At 46.4% G+C, this 8,164-nt stretch overlaps 1 long non-coding RNA gene across 1 annotated transcript; it reads left to right on the top strand.

Moving 5' to 3' along the window:
* The first annotated feature begins 3,058 nt into the window (after positions 1-3,058).
* LOC132541214 (uncharacterized) lies at positions 3,059-4,898 on the top strand. Its single transcript, XR_009552383.1, has 3 exons — positions 3,059-3,124; positions 3,775-3,923; positions 4,812-4,898. It is a non-coding gene; the product is annotated as an uncharacterized LOC132541214 (long non-coding RNA).
* The last annotated feature ends 3,266 nt before the right edge of the window (positions 4,899-8,164 follow it).

Below are 8,164 nucleotides of genomic sequence, written 5' to 3' on the forward strand. Positions count from 1 at the left end.
CACTGCATAGATTTCTTTTTTTTTTTTTTTTTTTCCCACTTCTGGACTTGCATTAGTCTCCCTTATCTCGTTGTCTTAAGAGCCACTGTCAACTCACCCAGGCATGAGAAGCTGGCCACAGTGTGTAAGACTCAGTGCAGCTGACCTGAGATCACACAGCACCTTAAAGGGACCCTGCTGCTGGGAGTGCTGACAGTGGGAGCAGAGACCCTCCAGTCTCTTCCTCCTCCTCCTCTGCCCAGAGCAATCAGCCCTGCTCTCTCTATTCTTCACCTGGGACAGACTCACTGTCCTCTGTTAGGAGGAGTTTGCCTCACATGGAGCAGCCCCTTTCCTTCCCTTCTCAGTGTGTCAGACCTCCCACCAGAACCACTAAGGAGTAGAAATTGATGCTTCTTGGGCTGAGCATCCTCCAGGTGCCCTCAGCTCAGAGGGAGCTTCCCCGGTGCAGACAGACACCTCTGCTGGGTCTCAGTGGGGAACAGCTGTGTGGATTCTGTACCTCTTCCTCTTCGTCTTCCTAACTTCCCACTCATCCTGCTTTTCCAGGTTGAAGATAATCATCTGCAAGGAAACCATAATATCTTTCATTCCAGACTTGTCAGGTAAGCGGCCCTCAGGCCAGGGGCTTAGGCCCCATCTAGTCTCCCAGGCAGAACCAAATCTTTGTCCCTCACATCAGGTGTGAGAGAATCATGCCCGTGTATAAGTCTTGTGGAGGAGGTGACTGTCGCCTGTGGGAAAGCATGTTTGTGTGTGTGTGTGTCCTGCTCAGAGGTGGATGTGTCCTTTCCTTGGTCCCCCCACCTTGGTAACCTTCAGTGTAGGAGTAGGATGGTCGCTGTTCCCAGAGACTAGGCAGAACACATTGTGAGAGACCCAGCTGATCAAGAGACACCAGTGATTTAGGAAGTGTCAGGGGCTGGGCGGTATAGCACAGTGGGTAAAGTGCATATGGTGCAAAGCAAAAGGACTGGCATACAGAAGCAGGTGTCACAAGACATACCCAGAAGCCCCTCTGTATCACTGTAAGGATCCAGTGTCACAGTGAGGGTGTTTCTGTCTCTCTCCCATTTCTGGATATTGGAGAGTAGTTTACTAGGTGTCCACTTGTTTGTGTTGACTTCTTCTGTCTGAATTCACCACAGCTAAAGAAATCACTGACCAGGAAGACAAAGAACTTGAGATGATAACTACAAGGTAACTCAAGACCATGTCTGATTATCCAGTGCTATCACCCTGAACACTTCACGTCAAGATTCTCGAAAATCACAAAGACATCTATTACAGCCATTACATTCATTCTCTGTTATCAAGAACACATTTGGGGAGTCAGGCAGTAGCACAGCAGGTTAAGCACACACGGCACAAAGTGCAAGGACTGGCATAAGGATACTGGGTTCGAGCCCCTGGCTCCCCACCTGCAGGGTAGTACTTTCACAGGCAGTGAAGCAGGTCAGCAGGTGTCTATCTTGCTCTCCCACTCTCTGTCTTCCTCTCCTCTCTCCATTTCTCCCTATCAGTGCAACAATGGTGACATAAACAACATCAATAATAACTACAACAATACAACAACAGCAACAAAAGGGAAAATATATATTTTTTAAAAACCCATATTTTAGTAGTGTTGAGTATATTCACTGTAGTGCAGAGTAAGCTCCTGTTTATGCCCCTCTGAGCCGGTGGCCTGCAGGTGCTGAAAGAGGAGAATGAGGCCATCAGAGAGACCCGCCACCCCCCTCCTTCTGCTACATCCAGGCACAGGCACTTGAGTATGTACTCAGCAATACAGCCACCTCTGGTTTCTCACAGAACACTTTATTCCATGAGCCCGGAGGTAGCCCAGTGGATTAAGCACAGGTTCTTCAAAGCGAGGATCGGCTTAAGGATCCTGGTTCAAGCCCCCGCCCCACCTTCCCCCCCCCCCCCCCGCTCACCACCTGTACGGGAGTCATTTCACAAGTGGTTAAGCAGGTCTACAGGTGTTTGTCTTTCTCTCCCCCTGTCTTCCCCGCCTCTGTCCATTTCTCTCTGTCCTATCCAACAACAATAACATCAATAGTAACTACAACAATAAAACAAGGGCAATAAGTAATAAATAAATATTTTTTAGAAACAGTTTATACCATGGGACAATCCAAAGGAGTCACCAGCAAGAGATTTGACCTCTAGTGGAGAGCACTGCCACGAGAGCCGGTACCCTTAGCACTGACTGCAGAGCAGTGTCCTCCAAGTGACGCTAAATCACTGGTGTCATTTGCAAGGTCCCCCAATGTCTGAGTCCCAGCCTCTGCTCCACAAGAGCTCCTGCTCCTTGTTCAGAAGCTAGTTCATGGCCACAGCACTCAGTCTTCTGGTTGATTCTCCAGCCTTCTCCGTGTCTTACTCTGCTCTCCAGGCCCACACACTCCTCCCTAGAAATTGGGCAGGTTTTCCTCTCCTATGGGTCATGTCTTCCGCAGAGAATGCAGTCATGTCTCCATGAACCAGCCATGTTCTTCACCTCCCTCCTCTGACTCTGTTGTCCCTTCCCCAGGCTTGTCCTCCTACTCCCAGAACTGGCAGATCCTCATGCCCCCTGGCTTTTGCCAGATGGACGCTACTTGACTTTTGCCTCCTTGCCTGATGTGTCTGACAACTACTGGCCCCACAGGAGCTCTGCCTTCCAGGCCTGGGAGGAAGAGGGAATCTCTCCTGCTCAGCCTGGAGCTGGTGAGTGCCCCAGAGTCAGTGTGCAGAAGCTCCCTGGACACCAAGCAGACCACATGCCCCCACCTTTCTCGGTGGGCTAAGAGTTGTGGTCCCCAGACAAACCCTGGGGTGGCACACTGATCTGCCTCAGTCTCTAGCAGACAGTGAAGTGAAGACATGAGACGGGGATAGTGTCCAGTCTTCCTCATGCAGGGTGTGTTGCACCTTGGCCCTCTGTCTAGTCACTGGACTCCAGGCAGGTGACAGAACTCAGCTCAGCTCTGCTGTTCTTGTCCCTGGTTCATATCATATGTTTCTCCTGACCACAACTGAGACAGGGAAGAGGTGATGTGACTATTTCTGCTGTCTGTATTGTTTCAGAAAACCATCCTGACTCAGAGGAGCACAGAGACTTGAGCCATCTGTCTCTCAGGTAACTCAGCACAGTCATGGGCCCTACACTTGTGTGACAGTGGTCATCTCAGGCACATTATAAGCAAAAAGCTCTGAGTATTCCCCTCAACCCGCAACATTCCTCCCTCCAGGAATCTCTTCTATTTTCACTGAGTTACTTGAGTTTACTCCTTTCCTTACTCTCCCTCATGCAGTGCATCAGTCAGCTGGTGCAGGGGTTTCTTGCCCTCTCCTCCTCACTCCTGTTTGTGAAAGCAAAGCGCCAAGCACTGCTTCTGCCTCCTGGTTATGGACCGGGATTTTCTGGCAAAGATAATCTACAGAAACTCTTTCAATTTTTTCTGTATTGAGAGAAATACAACTGTGAACGACACAAGGTCTCTCAGCCTCAGGTCTTCAGCCTATTCATGTGAAGTTGATCTGTGCCATGCTGGAGCAGAGATTATCAGCCTTCTTTCTCAAAACCCACTCTGTCTAATCATGGCACTTCTTTCCTTCTCTTGCACATTTTCTTATCTCTATGCTGGCAGCAGCAGAGAGGGGTATCTAAGTCTCTCTTTATGGGGATGAGATCCACATACTTCCATGCCCGGTTATTAGTGACTCTGGTCAGAACAGCTGGGATCTGGTGAGTAATCCCCAGTCTAATCCCAGCTCTGCCCACCCCAGCAACATCAGCAGGGAGTCACCTGAGGGAGAAGAGGATGAGTACTCCCTGGATGAACGCTACCTGACTCCTTCCTTTGACTATGATGTGTCAGAGTGCTGCAGACCTTGCAGCCATGATGAGCAGGAGGGCTCCGCTCAGGATGGAGCGGGTGAGTACAGGCCTGGAGAGAGCTCTCTCCTGCTCCCTACCAGGCTGCTCTGAGCAGGAGCTAAAAACACTCAGTAACTTCACCAACTGAATGTTGTCCTGGACATGTCAATCTGACTGGGCATTGTAAAAGTGGTCGCTCAACAGGAAAGATCTAGCCCATGGCCCTGCACTCATGGTCTGCCCGACACATTTCTTTATTTACCAAGGATGACTAGCCACCCTTACTCCCACAGTCCTCTGCCCCTGTACTCCACTCTGGCATCTGGTGGGTCATGTCTTTCCCATCTCTATTTTCTTAAGTTTATTAACTTCTTTTTCACTGCAACTCATGAAGATACCATTAGATATTACACTCACTACCTCTAACATTTTCAATCATTTTTCAGTTGTATATGCACACATGCTCATTCAAGCATATTTAAATTGGCTGAAATATCACAGTGCACATGGAGCATAGATATATTGAGGTATTTTATTTAAATATTCTCATTTTACGCGACCTCTTTCTGTATATGACATGTGTTACTTCAACTTTTATCTTGCTTGGTCACTTACTTCTCTCACTGACCAATATGACAACCTGTGTCCTGTGATTTGCAGTCCCTTTGACTACTCATCTAAAACATATTTGTTGTGGTTAAATTCATTTCTCATGTTTCTCATGTTAAAAGTCAACTGAATGTTGTACTGGACATGTCAATCTGACTGGGCATTGTAAAAGTGGTCGCTCAACAGAAAAGATCTAGGCCTGTGTCTCCATGGCCTTGCACTCATGGGCTGCCCGACACATTGACTTATTTAGCACTCAGTGTCCCCTTGGATGGAGGAGCAAGCACAGTAAGACCAAGATAAACCAGGATCCTGTTGACTGTGGTTTTGCTTTCAGAACTGGACTCAGAGCCTTTCATTGGATGGAAGAACCCTTCCAAGCCAGAGGGTGATGCTTTTGAGAACCTGGAAAGCAGCAAGGCAGAGGGTCTAATCAGTCATCTACCTCTGGCCTCAGGTGTCCAGAGACAGAACAATACCACAAGAAGGCATCTGTTTGGCAAACGCAAAATTGCATGTCGCTTCCCTGGCCTGCAGAAGTAGGACACAGAGGTAACCCTTGGTGGCTTTGGAATGCACTTCCTCCAACTCAGACTCATACTGCTTGATCTCTCGTGTCTCCAAATGTTTTCTGTGCACCTGTTTTTCTCAATGGGGGCTTCCTACTCACTTGCCCTTTATATCCATGTCCCTGCTTGCACCTGAGCTCTGCTGTGCTCCTGCTAGTGCTTTCTTGTTCTTCTGTCTCCCTTCCATGGAGCCATGGGCAAAGCCAACACCTATATGCAGACATAAAGGTGAGAGAAAGAACAACTGCTGGGCAAGGATGTCCACTCTCAACAGCAACCTCTGTCATATGCTCTGTGGACACCGAGCACACTCTTCACAGGGATGTGTGGAAACACTGGTTTCAAACAAGAGTCAAAGTGAAGAGGTCTTTGAGGGAGGAGGGTTAGGAGTCTGGCCAAGATTATGGGATAGTGGAGGAAGATAGATTCTGGCCCCAGGCTGGGTGTTAGTTGAGGAGATATTTCCTGCCAGGAGGAGCCCACTCCCCTCAGGAAGCCTGAGGCTCTTGCTCTGCTTTCCTGCACAGAAGCTCAGCTTGCTCCAGGCTCTGTCCCTCCTCACCCTGCCCTGAGCTCAGCCTTAGTGAGACCCCAACCAGATGTGTTCTGAATCCTGTTCTCTTTCTCTTTCAGAATCCACATTTATTTATGCACTTCTAGCAAGATAATGCTGATTTTGAAACTGTCTCCCACACACACACACCAAAAAAAAAAAACAAACCTCTTTTCCATTAATGAAGAAAACAGACAGCAAATCAAGTTACAACCAAAGAGATTTCTGGAGGGATCTGTTTGAGAATTGACATCAGAATCACAAAGCACAGTCTGCCACCTTCACTTTACTAACATCTGCACGGATTGGACAAACCCAGCACTCAACCTCCACTGTGAACCATCACTAAGAAGACCAATGCCAGATACATACACTGTGCTAGAGACTTAGCCTTGACCTCTAGATCCACCAAGCACATGGCCAGCCAGGAACACCTGGAGGAGCTGAGCTCACACTGCACCTTCTTTGCCATCACACAAGCTGTGCTGGAAGCAGACATCAGGGTCTGGGCAGTGCTCTTGCTGGAGTGTTTAACATGAGCTCAGTCAGGAGGGAATTCTCAGACAACCATAGAATTTAGACCTCATAGTGAGACACCTGACCTGTCTGTCTGCAAAGTTTTCATGTCAACACCAATAAGATGACAAAGAGGAAAGGAGCTCTTTGGACACCAAGTGCACAGAAGAATTGTGTTACCTCCTTTTGCCCTTTTGAAGCCCAAATATGTCCTTCCCATTTTGCTCGAACTTTCTGGTGGTGATGTGGGTTCTCTGAGGATAGCTGGTCAGTGTCTCGCTTAGTGGTCACTTCTGATGCTATGTTGTGATGTTTTCAAGACTAAACTCGGGCTGCCCCTTCAGCAAGAGCACAGCTAACGCTGTATGGACACTTCCTGCCACAGCTCACTCTGAGAACCAAGTGTGCAGCTAGTGACTGTGATTGTGAATTTTTCTTATGATAATCTCAGTCCTCTTGTTAGGACAAAGATGCTCATTATCAAATCACACTGTAATATTTCTGTTGCAATAGTTTAGTATTAATTTCTGAAGGGTAGTTTAATATATTTTCTAATGATCTGCATCAAAGATATTTACCATACATTTGAGTCCCTGATGTGTATATTTACTATATACCTAGTATATTATATAATTTGCTTATTATCAACTTGATAATTTGGTAGTTTGAGAATTTCACAGCTTACATGGAGGACAAGAAAGTTCAGTCTCTCTATCACTGTTATTATGAATTAATCCTGATAGGATATTGGCTGAGGGCACTGTTCATTGAAATTTCCCAGAATGTAATTTCTATAACTGCTAACTCTTTCCTTTAGTGTTACTGTTATATTTAAGAACTTCTGTTGATCACCGAAAAAAACGTTGTCACCCTTTGTGTTCCCTGATACATTCATGATTCAATCTTTCGTACATTAATAATAGTATAATTCTGTTCTTGATTTCCTTCGCTGGTACTGTGTTATGGAAAAGATGAATACCACATCCCTCCATAGAATAATTTTTATTTTAATATGTCTTCTCCTAATATAAACCCATAGTTAGAACCCAACCCTGTCTTTTAAAAGCACCATTAGGTCTCCTGACTACAGCATGAGGTGCCATCTCTGTAGCTTGTGTGCAAGGAGCACCTGGCCTGTCATGCTCTCATTCAAGACAGTCTGCACCCAGGAGGTATCCTCCTGAGCCCCATCACCCTCCCAACCCTGTCTCCATATTTCCGCAGAAAGTCGGGGCTCTTATAGTGGGGAGGAAGGTATGACTTCAGTCCATAAGTCTGTGTAGACTATCTGCAAATGTTGAGCACAGTGAACCTGACTGCAGATCACCCACTATGGCTCTTTGGATCCTAAGCTCCCAGCATCCACACCCCACACACTGGAGCATACTCAGGCCTTGAACCCTGAGCTCACTGGGAAGCTCCCTGTGGGAGACACACACATGACTCATTACAGCCCTCAGGAGCTAGTGTCGGGCTGACACTCTCTAAACAGCATGGTTTCCAGGTCTTGATTTCAAACAGAACACACAGTCAACAGCCAAACCTCAGGATTTCCTCAGAAATAAATCCAGTTTGTCATGTGTTTGGTAACTTCATGCTTAAGTTAATTAATATCTGTCCTCACTGTGATGCATGTGGAGACAAGGAAAGGACACTGTGTCCATCAGCGTCAAGGAACTTTATTCCTGGTAAGCTTTAAGCCTATGATAGTCTTGAGGAATCTATTGTCCATTATAAAGATCCTGAGTTTTATTTCTACCACTAATCAGCTATTTCTACATGGCACATTCATATTGTAAGCAATGAACCTTTTGCAAGAAAGAAATTAACATAATTTTTCCATGAATGCTATTGTTATTATTTTTCAAGATGTACCTTTACAATTTCTGAACTCAAATCGTTATGATTGCACTTACTGGAATAAGCTATGGAAAAAAATACTCCTTCCTCCTTCCCTATCAATAAAGGTTTTGTGTGTTTCATTGCGACTCATGAACATCTTAAATTCTAAGCTAAATTCACTCCTCCACTATGTTGCTGACAGGCCTGCCC

The sequence above is a fragment of the Erinaceus europaeus genome, chromosome 11, assembly GCF_950295315.1.
Source record: "Erinaceus europaeus chromosome 11, mEriEur2.1, whole genome shotgun sequence".
Taxonomy (NCBI): Eukaryota; Metazoa; Chordata; class Mammalia; order Eulipotyphla; family Erinaceidae; genus Erinaceus; species Erinaceus europaeus.